The sequence below is a fragment of the Elaeis guineensis genome, chromosome 3 (assembly GCF_000442705.2).
Source record: "Elaeis guineensis isolate ETL-2024a chromosome 3, EG11, whole genome shotgun sequence".
Classification (NCBI taxonomy): Eukaryota; Viridiplantae; Streptophyta; class Magnoliopsida; order Arecales; family Arecaceae; genus Elaeis; species Elaeis guineensis.
This window is the reverse complement of record NC_025995.2, coordinates 112,819,062-112,833,536: the sequence shown is the minus strand read 5'-3', so window position 1 is coordinate 112,833,536 and position 14,475 is coordinate 112,819,062. Positions and strand designations below refer to the sequence as shown.

At 36.6% G+C, this 14,475-nt stretch overlaps 1 long non-coding RNA gene across 1 annotated transcript; it reads right to left on the bottom strand.

The window, feature by feature from the left end:
• Nucleotides 1–8,930: 8,930 nt before the first annotated feature.
• Nucleotides 8,931–10,635, bottom strand: LOC140856133 (uncharacterized). Its single transcript, XR_012139503.1, has 3 exons — nt 9,555–10,635; nt 9,289–9,404; nt 8,931–9,218 (listed from the first exon to the last, which is right to left on the bottom strand). It is a non-coding gene; the product is annotated as an uncharacterized lncRNA (long non-coding RNA).
• Nucleotides 10,636–14,475: the final 3,840 nt, after the last annotated feature.

The window sequence follows — 14,475 nt, the reverse complement described above, 5'->3', positions numbered from 1 at the left end:
TTATGATATATTACGTATTCTTTTCCTTTACTTAAATTTGTAAAGGAAGAAGGAGAAGATCGAGAAGGGAGAAGGGAGAAGGAGAAGGGAGAAGGAAGGAGGAGGGAAAAAAGGGGTTTGGCGAGGAGAGAGAATGGCATTTTCTCTTTTTATTTATATTTTTTTTTTATTTCTTTACTTATTTATTTGTAATATTTTAATAAATAAATTTAATTAAATAATAAAAATAATAATTTAAATGATAATTTTTAATTTAAATTAAAATTAAATTTCTTTAAAATTTATAATTATAATTTCTATTTTATTATTATTTTATTATTTTTTTATGATACTTTTTTAAAATTTATTTTAAAAATTTTATTATTTGAAATTATAATTTCAGTTTTCTTCCATTTTTATCTTTTTAGCATTCTATTACGTATTCCTTTCCTTTATTTAAAAAAAATATTTATTTTTTCTAAAGTTCAATTCAAAGAGCAACATTTGATATATTATTATTTACGTTATAATTTTTATAGTCCTTTCAGCATAATATTTTCTCTCCTAATGTTCTGAGACACGTTCGAGTATGTGTATCCATATGCACCGATCATAATATCCAATAATTTAAAATTAAATAATATAAAATAAAATCAACATTTAATATTATTCAATAAAATAAAAATGTCAAACATACAAAAAAAAAATAGTACAACAAAAATGTAAAAATACTAAATACAAATACAACAAAGACTAAGTCCCATAAGGACGTCGCGGCGCCCGTGGTCGCTTGGACCTTCTCAGGAAGGTCTTCGTCGGTTGCTCCTGCTGTGATGGCTCCTCTCCTATATCAGTGGAGAAAATCTGCTGATCATGCTGCTCAGGAATAACTGATGTTGTCGGATCATCTACGGACTGAAAGACCCGTTCAACTCTCTCATCTGGATACACGGATGGACTTGAAAAAAAAAGTATCATACTCATGTGGCCAACTGGTACCCGGTGATGGCATCTGGGGGATGTAGGAAGAAGAAGATGCTGCCATCTGTGGATGAAAAGACAGTGGCATCTGTGCAGCATCAAATGATGACATATGCGGAATATGCGGTGATGGCATATGTGAAGTATATGGTGACGGCGTATAACTCATATCTGGCGTCCGAACTGCTCCATACCAAGGCGCACAGGTATGTGGATCAACATCAATCGCCACCAATGTTCCGGAACCTGTTCTCTCCATCTCCTGCAGTATCTGAATCCGCTCGTCCTCATCAATCGTAGATAAAGCACGACGAGTGTCTAACACAAGATCCGACACAGAATCAGTCTATAAAATAAAAATAGAACAGTTAGTATAAAATAATCAGTATAGTGTACAATATAAAACAAAAATATAACACAAATAACATGAAGTAATTTTCGTAATCTTACCAAAAGACGTACAGTAGAACTCTCGTCCTCGTATCCAGAAACTGCATACTGAGACTGTCCAATGACTCGCACCGTAATGCTAAAAAACCAAGCCATGTAGTCATCAGTAGATGAACGGCCTCTCAAAATAGGATCACCATGAACAATGTGATCTCGACGTGCATCTCAAATATCGATGTACTGTGCATGTCTGATACGCCAGTCGATACGAGCTCTCCCTCGTCGATCAATACGATGAAGTCCCTGGCTGGTATCAAACTGCTCTGGGATGCCCTGAGTCTGACCAAACTACCGCAGGACACGATCGGGAAGATGCCACTCTACCACATCAAAACAAATAAGTGGCACCCTAGCAGTCCATATGTCGTATCCAACTGTACACATCTGCGGCAGTATAGCCAATATCCCATCTGTATATGGCTCCCACAAAAACTGATATAATATAGTTAAAATAAAAAAAAATAATAAAAAATTATAATAGATTATGAATACTGTAAATTGATATTTGTAAAAAATTCAAAATTTACCCGTCTAGATGTATCAACTAATGTATCCAACTGGCACCTATAAACCTGTGCCACTCTTGTCGATACGTGATGAACGTTGAATGCAACGTTCCATCTGTTTCACAATGTACTAATATTAAATAAATTTAAAATAATAAAATTTAAATAAAAAAAATAATATTTCGATACCTGTATCCTAATGGTCCGTCTAGTCTGAATGGAACATCAGGATCCTGCTGCTCTGATGGCATCTCGAGCAACTGTCGTCGTAATGGACTGATAGTCGGCATACGCTCCCATACCCAAATCTGCAAAATTTAAAAATTAAATAAATGATATATCGAATGTAAAATATAATTAAATATTAAAAATTAAAAATTTTAATTCACGTACCTGTAATAATACAAGATAACCGCCAATCTCGCTCTGATCAGCATAGGAACCCCGACACATAGCTCGGTATAGACAAGCTAGTACGGCACTGTCCCAACTGAGTCGACGAGCGAAGTCTAAATCCTCTAATAATGGCAAAAACATCAACTTCATCTTATTCGATGAAGTATCAGGTAACAGGACACCACCTAACAATCGCAGCACCTGACCCCTAACATACTGCTGCATCATCTCCTCTGGTGCATCATCCGCAATATGAAAATGACGATAACGATCATCCAAACACTCAATCCTAAGTCGTGAATGATCGAAAAAATATGCGTCGGGCTCAAACCCTAACAATCGCAAGCACAAAGCCTACCACTCCGGAATGGTAAGTGTGGGATCAACTCCGGTAACTGGATCTCCATCAACTGGTAGTCCAGTAAGGATGCTGACATCCTGTAACTGATGGTCGCCTCACCAAATGGAAGATGAAATGTGTGTGTCTCTGGACGCCATCTCTCAAGCAAAGCCGTAATAAGACCAACGTCCATCTGTATACGACCGATCCGATATACTCCATAAAATCTCAGATATCGTAAATAATCTAACACTCTATCTGGGATGTCCTCTGTCCTCCAGAAATCTGCATCGGATCGTCGTAGACGAAGATGTCTGGACTCCTGCAATAAAATATAATAATTAGATAACGTACATGATTTTTAAAATAAAAATTTAAAGAGTAAATAAGATTGTAATGCTTACGCCGCCATCTAAAATAGTCTGTGATCGATGGTGCTCCTGCAATGTAAGAATGCTGCCGTCTCGGGGACCGGGATATCATGGATCGTAAGCCATAATACGCTCTCCAAGCAATATTATCACAGATGTATTAAAAAAATAAGACAATATATTTTAATTTTTTTTTAAATACAATATTATCACACAATACAACTTAAACACAAAATTCAGTTCATCCCAACATATTAAACATGAAAATTCAAATACAATCCCACAGTAATTCATAAAACAATGACAACAATAAATTGTCGAAGCTTTCAATTTCTTTCACAGCTTGAAAAAAATTCCATGAAACAACTGTACCAGGATTTGCGTATTGAAGTGCAGCCATATAATAAGGTAATTTAGCATAAGATGGCTCCCATTCTCCATAAATATCAACCAATGCCTTATGCTTTCCACACCATGCTTTCCTTTATGATACTGTATATTGAAATTGATCATTAACGGCTGCCACTATAGCTTCAACTTTAACACCGGGATCTTTCTCAACAATATGTCGGACTAATGTGCTAATCATCTTTCCACTGACATGTTTGTGGTCTCGACTCAATCCCGTAAACAAACAAGTGTGAGGACCCTCATATTTTGTGATTTGAAAATATCCATATTTTTTCAACAATGCAGCACGAAGCCTCCATTTACAATGCTGAACATTATCTGATGATGCGCATCGTACGGACCATAATTTCGAATGCGACTGAACTACATTGTATGTCTGATGCTTCATAATGTGATAAAGATCAACAGCTCTCCTTACATCATCTTTACTCTCAAACATTAAACCTTTAGAAAATTCAGTCATCGAAGAGTCCCAAAATTGATTGTCAGAATTCAATCTTCGACCAGCACTAACACAACCACCATCATCTAAATTTATATCATTAAAATATTATGGAGGTTCGTGCAAACGAGATTGAGATTCTTCCACATTAATATTAGCTTGAACATCTTCATCATCATTCTCATCTTCATCATCATCATCATTACTGCTACTGTCCTCATCCATCCAACTGTCTTCATTTTCATCTGACTCAAAACCCAGACTATCAGAATTTATTCCACCGACTACCCAATCATCATTTCCTATATGAGCGTCGTCTCCCGCACTTACCACTACTTGTGCCAAAGGAGAAGTCACCATAGCAGAAGACACAGGAGAAGTCACCACAGTACTTGGAATAATTGGACAGCTAGGACCGGCAGTAGTGGAATGTTGTTCTGCAAAACCGGCCTCAACACTATCGGTTTGTATCATAGGAGTTACGAAAGGTGAGGAAGGCCCAACATTATTATCCGCTTGAGTTAAAAACTGACTATGATATCCAAAGCTTGGTACATCTTCTTTTTCAATATATAATTCTAAAAATCGATATTCTGAATATTTCAAAGGAAAGGTCAGCATTTCTTCGACATCATCATCGTCATCAATTGGAACCAAGATATATTTACTCTGCATTAACTGTCCCGACAGATTAGGAGATCTCCATTTCAATTTTATTTCATATTTTTCTTTGTCTACAGGAATACTGCTGTATAAATGATCCAATAATTCTTGATGTGATAATGATGAAGATATTCTAATCATCCGATTTGCAGGGTGACTATACTGCACTCCAGTTTGATCATTCTGTATCATGCCATCATAATACAATAAAACACGAACTCGAGTACTGGCCATTTTCTCAAAAAAACCTACAATAAAATCAAGATTAAAATATTTAATATTATTAATTATTTTATCATTATAAAAGATTTACATGATACATGCATCATATCATCAACAAATAGGTACAGATAGATCCTATCCCATTCGGGAATTGCATTAATTCTATAGATTAATTACATTAATCAAACGATACGCAAAAAGGACCGAAAGAAATTTCGACAGTATTTTCCCTTAGTTCTCTCCATACGACTCAAAATGTGTGAGGAGAACTAAAGAAAAATACTGTCCGAAATTTCTCTCGAACCCTCCGCATATCATTCGAATAATGTAATTATCTATAGAATTAAATGCAATTCCCAAACTGTCCAAACTGGACAATCAATTGATCAATGTATGTATTTTACGATATCCATATAAAAATATATATTTCATATATATTTTATACGGATAACGTAGAATATTATACATTGATCAATTGACGGGTCTACGTTTTCATGAAATGCAATATACTTAAAAATTTAAAATACAACTGGATCTAATTAGATAAAGATAAAAATAAAAATAAATTAATGAGATAAAAAAAATGAACGTCGGAACCCGTGGGCCCCACCGTCATCGCAGCCCATCGCATCGGAGCCATCACCACGCGGGGCCCGCCGTCAGGGCATGCGGCCCCACCAACCGTCTGGGCCCACCGTCGAGATGCGGGGCCCACCGCCGTGAGAGGCGGGGGCTAAGGATCGCCGTCGGGGCACGGGGCCCGCCCTGGCCACCGGGGTGCGGGCCCACCGCCAGCCGGGGCCGGGCCCACCATCGGGATGCGGGGCTCGCCGTCGGGAAGCGCGGCCCGCCGCCGGCGTCTGTGGCCGGCGGCCAAGGAGAAGGGAGAGAGAGAGGAAGAGAGAGAGGAGGGGGCCGGGGGCCAAGGACGGGATGCGGGACCCGCCGTCGGGGTGCGCGGCCCACCGTCGGTCGTCTGTGGTCGGCGGCCAAGGAGAAGGGAGAGAGAGAGGAAGAGAGAGAGGAAGAGAGAGAGGAGGGGGTCGGGGGCCACCGCCGGGACGCGGGCCGCCGGCCGTCTGTGGCCGGCGGCCAAGGAGAAGGGAGAGAGAGAGAGGAAGAGAGAGAGGAGGGGGCCACCGTCGGGACGCGCGGCACGCCGCAGGGACGCGCGGCCCGCCGCCGGCCTTCTGTGGCCGGCGGCCAAGGAGAAGAGAGAGAGAGAGGAAGAGAGAGAGAGGAGGGGGCCGGGGGCCACCGCCGGGACGCGCGGCCCACCGCCGGCCGTCTGTGGCCGGCGGCCAAGGAGAAGGGAGAGAGAGAGGAAGAGAGAGAGAGAGGAAGAGAGAGAGGAGGGGGCCGGGGGCCACCGCCGGGATGCAGGACCCACCGCCGGGATGCGGGACCCGCCGTCGGGACGCGCGGCCCGGCGCCGGCCGTCTGTGGCCGACGGCCAAGGAGAAGGGAGAGAGAGAGGAAGAGAGAGAGAGGAGGGGGCCGGGGGCCACCACCGGGACGCGGGACCCGCCGCCGGGACGCACGGCCCACCGCCGGCCGTCTGTGGCCGGCGGCCAAGGAGAAGGGAGAGAGAGAGGAAGAGAGAGAGAGGAAGAGAGAGAGGAGGGGGCCGGGGGCCACCGTCGGGATGCGGGACCCGCCGCCGGCCGTTTGTGGCCGGCGGCCAAGGAGAAGGAAGAGAGAGAGAGGAAGAGAGAGAGAGAGAGGAAGAGAAAGAGGAGGGGGTCGGGGGCCACCGTCGGGACGCGGGACCCGCCACCGGGGCGCGCGGCCCGCCGTCGGCCGTCTGTGGCCGGCGGCCAAGGAGAAGGGAGAGAGAGAGAGGAAGAGAGAGAGAGAGGAAGAGAGAGAGGAGGGGGCCGGGGGCCACCGCCGGGACGCGGGACCCGCCGTCGGGGCGCGCGGCCCACCGCCGGCCGTCTGTGGCCGGCAGCCACGGAGAAGGGAGAGAGAGAGGAAGAGAGAGAGAGAGAGAGAGGAAGAGAGAGAGGAGGGGGCCGGGGGCCACCGCTGGGACGCACGGCCCGCCGCCGGCATGAGAAAAAGAGAGAGAGGGGAAGAGGGAGAGAGAAAGAGAAAGAGGGAGAGAGAGGGGGGAAGAGCTCACCGCCGTCGAGACCTCACCGCCGTGCCGCCGTGCCGCCGGAGAGACGCCGGAGAAGATCAAGAAGGGAGAAGGGAGAAGGGAGAAGGAGAAGAGGGAGAAGAAAGATGGAGGGGAGAAGGAAGGAGGGGAAAAAGGGTTTGGGGAGGGAGAAAACGCCATTCTCTATGGCGTTTTCTCCTTTTTTTTTTATTTTTTTAATTATATATTTGTAATCTTTTAATAAATAAATTAAATTAAATAATAAAAATAATAATTTAAATGATAATTTTTAATTTAAATTAAAATTAATTTTTTTTAAAATTTATAATTACAATTCTTATTTTATTATTTTTTTTATGATACTTTTTTTTATTTATTTTAAAATAGTTATCATTTGAAATTATAATTTCAGTTTTCTTTCATTTTTTTCTTTTTAGCATTCTATTACGTATTCTTTTCCTTTAATTAAAAAAATATTATTTTTTCTAAAGTTCAATTTATAAAATTTTTTTTCCATATTTTTCCTCATTTTTTAACTTTACACTGTATTTATTTTTTGATCAAAATTTAATTCAAATTTAATTTTAAATTTTCCTCCCATTTTTTTTCTTTATTTAAAATATTTTTTAAATAATAATGTTTAAATTAATTTAGTTATTTAAAATATTATTTTTAATTTCAATTACAATTTTAATTCTTATTTCTTAAAATTGAAAATTATAAACTTTGTTCTTCAATTACAATTACAATTTCTATTTTTTTTTAATTCTTTGTCTTTTTATGAAATTTTTTTAGGTCATTTTTAAATTTTATTTGAAAATTTTTTTAATTAAATTAATTTTAATTTTATAAAATACATTTAAAAAATATTTTTATTTCAATTAAACTTTAATTTTTTTTTTAATTTTTAATTTATAATTATTATTTTTTGTGACTTTTTAAAAATTCTCACTTTTTAACTTTTTAACTTTTTAACTTTTCCTCATTTTTTTAAACTTTTTAATGTATTTCTTTTTTTATCAAAATTTAATTCAAATTTAATTTTTTTAAGTCACATTTATAAAATACCCTAAAAAAGAAATTGTAATTAATTTTATTTAATTTTATTCTTTTATGATATATTTTTTCTAATCTAATTTATAATTTTTATTATTTTAAATTTTAATTTTAGTTTTTTTTTATTTTTATCTTTTTGATATTCTATTACGTATTTTTTTTATTTATAATATTTTTTAAAAATTTATATTTAAATTAATTTAGTTATTTAAAATATAATTTTTAATTTCATTTACAATTATAATTCTTATTTCTTAAAATTAAAAATTATAAAGTTTGTTATTCAATTACAATTATAATTTCTTTTTTTTTCAATTCTTTATATTTTTATAAAAAAAAATTAGCCTATTTTTCAAAATTTTTTGAATCTTTTTTAAATTATTTATTTTTAATTTGAGAAAGTAATTTGAAATAATATTTTAATTTCAATTAATCTTTAAAATTTTATTTTTTTTAATTTTTACATTATAATTTTTTTTTGGATTTTTTAAAAATTTTAAAATTTATAATTTTTTTAAAAATTTTTAGGACAAGTATTTCGAACGATATTTTTCAATTAAATTTCAAATTTTTATTTCTTTCAAATTTCTTTCTCTTTTTTTTTATTTTCTATGATAATTTTTTTTTTATTTCTTAAGATTTTTTTTGACATCTTTTAAAAAATATTTTAAATAAAAAATCTAAATTAATTTTTTTAATGAATTACAAATTCAAATCTTTATATTTTAAATTTCAATCAAAATTATAATTATAATTTATTTATTAATTTTAAATTTTAAAAAATCAATTTTCTCATTATTTCACGATTTTTTTCTTTTTTTTTTGTGGAAAATTTTGAAAACGCCATTTTGAATGGCGTTTTTAAAGCCGTGCAAAAGGGGGGTGACGTGGAAGGAGAAAAAACGCCATTCAAAATGGCGTTTTTCCCTTTTACATTATTTTGATAAATAAGTTTGATTTTGATATATTTTGATATTTAAGTTTTTTTTTTATATTATTCTGAAAAAAAGCTCCGAAGGAAATTAACTCCGGCTTGCGTGTCGCAGCCCGACCACTTGATTTCCTCCCCAATGTCCGTGAGCGGCTTAGAAGAATTCTAGTCGGCCCTTTATATCCTTGATGTCTGCCGATAAAGGCTGACACTAATTGTCCAAGGTATTATCAGCTTCATAGCTCCTATCAATCACACAGTTAAAGAGTCCCATCGAGCGAAATGAACTTAAGAACGTTAACACCATACGGGACCAGAAGAATTGAGGGGGAAAAAAAAAAACCGACTTCCAATCAGTAAACCATACTGCAAGAAGAAGAGAAGAGAAGATCAACATTACTCTTATGAAACAAACATATGGAAAGGAGGAAGATACTTTATTTGGCTAGGATAAGGTTTGGAAATTCAGCAAAACTTCAGCAAGTTCTCAATAATAAGCCCACAGTTAACTGCCACCAGAACAGCACGCAAAGCTTGAAGAGACCTGCCCAACTGTCACAGAAGGCATCAGACAATTAGGATAAGATCACAGTTAAATAGAAAGAAATCATATTTAGAGACGTATTCCATGTCACAAACTGTTGCTAATAACAATAATGCATAATTAATTCAGACAAAATTAATTAAGACCCAAGATTTTACAAGAGTACGAGCAGCGTATCACATCATCCGCTTGGCGATGCATGCGTATCACATCATCCGCTTGGCCTAACCTGAACACGAATCAGGAGAGCTTTACAAAGAAAATATCCCCAGATTTGCAAGAACCAGGAACTAATTCGGTGAAATAATAAAACCAAAGAAGAAAATTACTTAATCTCTCCAGTTTAATAAAAGGAAGAAAAACCTCAGAACAAGTCACAGGAATAGATCACGTCTTCAAGAATCAAGAGATGTGAAAGCACGATGAAGACAGAATCCAGATCGACTCTTCAAGAAATAATGAAATATCCCTAGGTTATGCTTCATCGCCTGGCCTAACCTGAACACGAATCAGGAGAGCTTTATAAAGAAAATATCCCTAGATTTGCAAGAACCAGGAACTAATTCGATGAAATAATAAAACCAAAGAAGAAGAACCACTTAATCTCTCCAGTTTAATAAAAGGAAGAAAAACCTCAGGACAGGTCACAGGAATAGATCAGGTCTTCAAGAATCAAGATATATGAAAGCACGATGAAGAGAGAATCCAGATCAACTCTTCAAGAAATAATAAAATGTCCCTAGGTTATGCTTCATCGCCTGGCCTAACTTGAACTCGAATCAGCAGTGCTTTATAAAGAAAATATCCCTAGATTTGCAAGAACCATGATCTAATTCAATCAAATAATAAAACCAAAGAAGAAGAATTACTTAATCACTCCAGTTTAACAGAAGGAAGAAGAACCACAGAACAGGGCGGAGGAATAGATCAGGTCTTCAAGAATCAAGAGATATGGAAGCACGATAAAGAGAGAACCCGGATCAACTCTTCATGACATGAGAGCAAGATAAAGTGAGGATCGCGTTAACAAAATATCTCAAGGATCTCGTCAAAGCATCGATGGAGAAGATGTAGGGTTTTCGTCCCCCTTATAACAAGAACGATGCGATCGATGATGGCTTCATCACCGCCATGATCCGCATTGGCCGACGACGCCCTTTTCTTTCTGTGTTCTTGGATCATTAGCATAGAAACAAAGATGGGGCCTCAGAATTCTTTCAAAGAGATCGAGGGTTAGCGTTTCTAGACAAGATTAGAGAGAAAGAATGAGAGAGAGAGAGAGAGAGAGAGAGAGAGAGAGAGAGGACTCGGCTTGCGAATTGAAACTGAGGAAGGCGGGAGGCCGGGTCCTGGATATTTATAGGGGACCGAAGGCGGTGGAATTCTTGCGTACCATGTACGCTAAACATAAGATACGTCGTACGCTTATAATACGTATATAATTCTTGCGTACCGTATCCGCTGGACATAAGATACGTCGTACGCTTATAACACGCGCATAGAGGATTTAAAAGTAAGCGGACTCTTCTGTACGCATAGAAGACACGCTGGCGTCTAACGGCAGGATGGGTCGGAGAAATTATTTCCTGGACCACCTCCAGATGGACCAACCAAACCCACGGTGAATAACACGCCACATTAACCCTTGTATGTCACGAATTCCCGATTGTGCGTTATCCACCGTGCATGTACTCTGAGATTTGTGCTGGTCTACCTGCAGGCAATAATTTCGCTAATGGGTCGGGTGTGTATCTTTCGTGCGAAGGAAAAATGAGGGAGTTCGGATCGCTTTCAGATGTGGGTGATCCAACGGTGAATTTGTGCGAAGGAAGGTGAATCCTTGTTTCGCGCGAAAGATAGACCTCTTAATAAACATGGTCGTTGGGGTGTGGTGGCCCTCCTGACCGCCAGTGCCGACCGCATTTGACCGTCGCGCTATTCCACGAGTAGGGGGGCAAACTGAACGCAGGCATGCAAGGTATAATTATGCGCAGCATAGCCGCTAGGATTGTCAAATAAAATCAGCAGAGAGTAAACTGACTTTTGACAAAATTTAACAATAAGCTTCTACCAAAAGAATCATATAATATATATATATATATATATATATATATATATATATATATATATATATATATATATATATATATATATATATATATATATTCTGTGGAGAAGTATATATATATATATATATAATAATATTCTGTGGAGAAGTATTGAAGTATTGCTAATTCAACTTTTCAAATAAATTTTATTGTACCACTTGAAAAAAACATCTCTTTATATTAAATTATATTATTAATATATGGTATTATTATATGCTTACAATTAAAGCCTATAAAATAATACTTTGTGAAGGAGCATTGAAGTGTTGCCAACTTTTCAAATGAGTTTTGTTGTGCCACCTAAAAAAATATCTATCTCTTCATATTAAATTATATTATTAATGTATGGTATTATTATATTCTTACAATTAAAGCCTAATACCACTTCACATTAAATTATATTATTAATATATAGTATTATTATATTTTTATAATTAAAATCTATTTATATAGATGGTTGAGAATATGAAGTAACCTTAAAAATTTGAATGAATATTATTTTATTATTTATAATATTTTTTATATTAAATTATATTATTAATATATGGTATTATTATATTTTTATAAATCTAACATCTCTTCATATTAAATTATATTATTAATATATCATATTATTATATTTTTATAATTAAAATTTATTTATATAAGTAGTTGAGAATATGAAGTGATCCTAAGAATTTGAATAAATATTATTTTATTATTTATATATAATTTTTTTCAATCTAATTAGATTCAAAAGAAAATTATATTCATACATCCGACTTCACGTAACGTATGAGTCTTCGACTAATTTAATAATAAGTTTCTGGATGCAGCAGAAGTCTAGCTTGTCAAGTCATACTAAAATATCACAAATTGGCAACACAAAAACTTAAATTATTGGAAGAAAGACCGACTCGCGCTAACAAATCCATGTGGCACTAATATTTAACAAGCTAACATTTAGATTGTGTTTGGTAGCTGGCAGTCTATCCAGATTACTGATAATTTAATATGATAATATAGATTACTGTATTTAGTATGCTTTTTGGATGGTAATCCAGATTACCTTATGGAAGGCAATCTGGATTGCCTTGAAGAGGGGTGGCTATCCAGATTATCATTTTTTTAACAATATTATAATAAAAAATTTGGACAAAATTATTCTTCCAAAAATTATATAAAACCCATTATCCAACTCTCCCCCCTCCTTGTGCGCTTTCAGCCCGCGGCTCCTCCATCTCTCTTTGCCTGCCCATGGCTCCTCCGTCCTTATCCCCCATCACCCACGCATGGCTCTTTCACATCCATCCCCGCCACCCCCATGGCTCTACATACATCAACCTCCTTCCCATCCCTTCGTGCTCATGGTTTCCCACACCTTTTGACCTGCCATTTCTCTGTGCCATCATCATACCCACATCATTTTCGTTATTTCTCATAAAAAAAAAAAGAAGAGCATCAGGATAAAATTGTTGGAGATATTTTGAAAATTTGATTTCATATTATCAGTAATCTGATTGCCATATTAAACATGTCAATCAAGATTTTCAATAATTTTACTATAATATTATCTGTATGTATTAAATACAATAATTAATATTATTAATAATATAATGATAATAATCTATTCTAAAGGTAATCCACATACATTATTTTTTAAGATATCTGACAATGCATCAAATGCAACCTTAGGATTTATGGCACGGTGCTGGACTCATTGCATTGGGACTTACTGTAATCCCTCACAAATACTCCTTTATATTGAGCGATAATATCTCTCGTGTTTTGAACGAATGCTCCTTTATTTTGAGGGATGATACCTCTCGTGTTTTGAACCCTGATCTCTTAAAGGAGGGAGAGATACATGAATTATATTGTCCCATCTTGTTTTTCCATCCAAGCATATCCTAATGGTATTAGAAATACACCAGAGTGCATAATATATTAAAATGGTTATTTGGTGATTTTAGTAAGCAATAAATAAAAGATAATATGGATAAATTTACAGTGATTTGATCAAATTCTGCAGCTCAAAAATTTGTTAGGCTGTAGTAAGAGAAGGGATAATGTCTGGAGATGGTAAAAGGGTAGGTGCTACAGTCCATGATAACTGATTTAAGCAAATGTGATGATCATCCCTACATGTTTGGAAAGATATTCAATTACAGCAGCCTCAATTCTAAAAAGGTTGGAGATTCATGTTGGAAATCATGGAATACATGTATTATGCATTAATCATGGAAAGATACAGTGATTCATGTAGAATTTTATAAAAATCTCTCTTGTTGGTGATACAAGAGCAAGATGCACAAGCACAAATAGAAGAAGCACACCCAAAAAAAAAACAAAAAGAAAAGAAAAGAAAAATTATACAAGAAAAAATATAAGTGATTTACATGATTTGGAAACTTTCTTTCATTTAGGGACAGCTAAAAGAGAATTATTTGTTGAGGACAAAGCACAAAATACCTGGATCCTAATACAAGAGCTTGTATGGAACAAATTAACCCATCCCTCACTTGTTATAGAAAAGTTCTCAAGCCTCACACCCCAATTCTCTCTCTCTCTCTCTCTCTCTCTCTCTCTCTCCATACAGTAAAAGAACTCTTAACCTCCAAATAGTGGAATGCAAGGTTTTATATTGTCCAGGGTAGTTAGATTGGCTCATAATTCATTCTAAATGAAATAATTAGTGATCGTAGAATTATTGACATAAATGATTAAATCTGGAATCTAATAACTTGAACTTTTAAATTGAATTAGATCTGGATAAGGCTATTGTGATTTTTTTTTTTTTAATCTCTTTTTTCTAGTTGTTCTAGCTTTGCGCTTTTCTCCCACACAGGAAATCACGTAACCAGCCGTTGTGGCAAGAGGATTGGGAATTCCGAATTCACACTCCTGATCCCTCTTTGTATCCTCGAACATACGTGGCAGAGCCGATTCCCAGTGGGAAGTCTTTTCTTGCCTGACAACTAATACCGGACCC